This window comes from Pelecanus crispus, chromosome 1 (assembly GCF_030463565.1).
Source record: "Pelecanus crispus isolate bPelCri1 chromosome 1, bPelCri1.pri, whole genome shotgun sequence".
Lineage (NCBI taxonomy): Eukaryota > Metazoa > Chordata > Aves > Pelecaniformes > Pelecanidae > Pelecanus > Pelecanus crispus.
The window spans coordinates 219,112,938-219,115,910 of record NC_134643.1 but is presented as its reverse complement, the minus strand read 5'-3'; the positions used below and the strand labels follow the sequence as shown (position 1 = coordinate 219,115,910).

The window sequence follows — 2,973 nt, the reverse complement described above, 5'->3', positions numbered from 1 at the left end:
AAATGCTTCTGCTACAACTGTGTCCCACTTCTTCTAATCCCAGTTGACATAGCTGCCAGTTAAAGTTCATTGTTTTTTTTTTTTTTTACAGACGCAGCTAGGGCTTTTGCTGGTATAAAACACCCTGAAAAGCCTCTAGACTAGACCTACATGTAGCACACTTGGCTTGAGAATCACCAGCAACTGATAATTAAAGAAGTTTTGCTGGATAGTTGTGAAACTATAGTACTATATGAGAAAATATATAAAGGTAAGACATCTTTCAAGAATTTATTACATTCCAAAACATCCGTAGTTGTACTTGAAAATACTCATACTTGTGTTTATGCTTGAGATGACTTTTCTTGGGAAGTTTAATAAAATTCCTTTCAACTGTTTTATACCTAGGCAAGGATAGAAAAAATGTTCTTGCTGCCTTTCATTCTGGAAAAGTAAAAAAAATTAATTGAAAATGCATCCTTTTTGACATGTTTGGAAAAGAAAAACACAGACACTAAGGAAACAAACAGTGTAGATTTGTAAATATTGGTTTAATGAGATGTAAATAAATTACCTCTCTGTACATGGGCTGAAGTCCTTTGTTCTCCAGCCGAGATTCACTTAAGGAAGCAGACAGTGTTTCTCTGTGGTTCCTCCCAAAGGGCAAAAAGCTTTACGCTCTCATCAAGCCTCCAAAGCAGCTCCGCTGTCATCGGCCTCGTGCTCTTCAGTAGCTGATTTGTAGAACAGCCTCGATGAGAAAGTTTGCCAATGTAGCTACAGTAGAAGAGCCGGTAAACCCTCCTAGAGACAGGATCCAGTTTAAATTACTTTAATAACTATGTAGTGCTTACACCAGAACTGCAAAGAGTATTTTGCCATTGAAACTACAGCTGCAGGTTTTCGCCAGCAAAGCTGTATTGATTGGCAAATGTTGTTATAGTCCTGGTATTGCTAAATCAGCAAAACTTTTAAATATAAACCAGGCCTCTGTCATTTGCCAGTCAGATTGCTCCTTGTCTAGGTTACAGAGTTCTCATACAGCTTCCCTCACTTTTATTCACATTTAGAGTTGTACTTTGTGACCTCTGACCAAATAACCATAAGCTTTTTATAACTGGATTATCTCCCGTTTAGAGCTAAGCACCTAGGTTACTCCGAATGCAGAGAGCCTAGTTTTGTTTGTAAGGTCAAAATGTAGGAAACACTGGAATTACAGACTCGGCAAAGAACAAAAATTTGCAGTTTGCTCTTCCGGTGTCTGGTGGTGAACAAGGCTGAATTGGAGATACATGATGAAGGAACCATCTACTAATATTTCCGTACTTATGACATTCTGCATATTGTAACTTTTCTAATATGGTTTGGGTTTCACAGCCTCAGAAATTCTTAAGACAAACAGAATATAGGTAGGTTGATAATTAGGAAAAATTCAAATACTGACATGCTGAAAAATAGGTACTAACCTATATTGCCCTTCAAAGCTGTGCAAGATAGTCCTGGCAGCTTGTCATTTCTGTAACATTTTCATTGTGATGAGTTCATCTTCACAAGCAGACAGACAGACTGCAAACGGCAACAAGCCAGGATCAAAGGCTAATGGTAGATAGGGGAGAAGCTGTTGAATCCACATATTCCTGCCTTTGTCAATCCACACTAAATACGGTGGCATAAAAAACAGATCTCTGAAATATTTTGGACAATATTGTCAAACCCAGTGTTTGATATGTGAATATAACACCCAAAGATGTGACAGTAGGCATTTGGGAACCACATGTTTATTTACACTGACTCCAACCAGCTGGGCTACCGGTAAAATCCTGACCGCAGCAGCTTGTGTTCCTGGTGCAAAAGTCTTGCCAAGTTCCCACAAAAGCTTGTGTAACCTTTTGAAATCCTGTGTTGTCATGGCTAGATTGTTAACCGCTACCCGAGTTTACATGCCACCAACTCACCTTCTGAAATGACATCTTGGTGGGTCTTGGGAGATTGAAGGGCTCAAAACCCAGATACATTTTACTCTGGCATTTTTGTGTCATCTTCAGCTACCCAGGCAGAGATTTATTACTGTTCTGTGTTACCTGTGACTGGGCAGCGTTTTGCTGGGCAAGGTTCTGGGTTGCTACAGAAACTGTCTCTGCAGATCCATTCAATCAAGCAAGGCTGTAGTGACAAGACTCGTGCTTTCAGCAGGAACATAAATAATTCACATTTTTGCTGGGCTGCTCTCTGTGCCTTCCCTACAAGCAGACTGGCAGCTCAAAGGAAGGCAGCTGTGATTAGCTGGAGCTCATACCTAGAGAGTTAAAGGTATGTTTACTAAAGTATATTATATTTTCAAAGTGTTTTGCTTCAGAGCCTGATTTTTTTGGAGAGGGGCAACAACAGCAAGCCTCTCTGTCAACCGTTTTTCAGAAAGATAATGGCAGAGACTCTTCATTTGACTAAACCTGCTCCTATCACATCACATCACACTCCACCAGTTGTCCCTCGCTGCAGTACAGCCGCCAAGGAGGCAGCTGGTTTTCTGACTGATAAAGCACACAGTCACGTACCACTATGGAGTTAACCTGGAAAAGATCCCCTGGTGTTTCAGTTTTGCCTGGCCATCCCTACCCATGGGTAGCAGTGGCCGTTGGCACAGATATCACTGAGTAACTACAGCGGTGAAGGACTCACAACGTTTAGGCTCTGTTTATGCACGGTGCTGGAACTGCTCATTAAAACTTGACATTAAGCTGTATAACTACTAAAATAACTCTTCGATATACAAATTCAAGAGGATTCCCTCTGTAGGAGTTGTAAACTCTTCTCACTCTGACTTTTCCTGTCTATGCAAACTCTCAGTCCAGTATTTAGTCCATCCCCCTCTCAGCCACGCTTCTGCTGTTCAGGTCTGGGAGTTCAACTCTTCCTTCCACAACACCACCCACTTCTACAACAATTTTCAATGAGTATGGGATGGTCAATGACTATGGGATAAATGTCAATGCA

The 2,973-nt window shown here is 40.9% G+C and overlaps 1 long non-coding RNA gene across 1 annotated transcript; it reads right to left on the bottom strand.

Moving 5' to 3' along the window:
- Positions 1-561: 561 nt before the first annotated feature.
- On the bottom strand, positions 562-2,700 carry LOC142597188 (uncharacterized). Its single transcript, XR_012832004.1, has 3 exons — positions 1,935-2,700; positions 1,446-1,575; positions 562-783 (listed from the first exon to the last, which is right to left on the bottom strand). It is a non-coding gene; the product is annotated as an uncharacterized LOC142597188 (long non-coding RNA).
- Between the last annotated feature and the right edge of the window lie 273 nt (positions 2,701-2,973).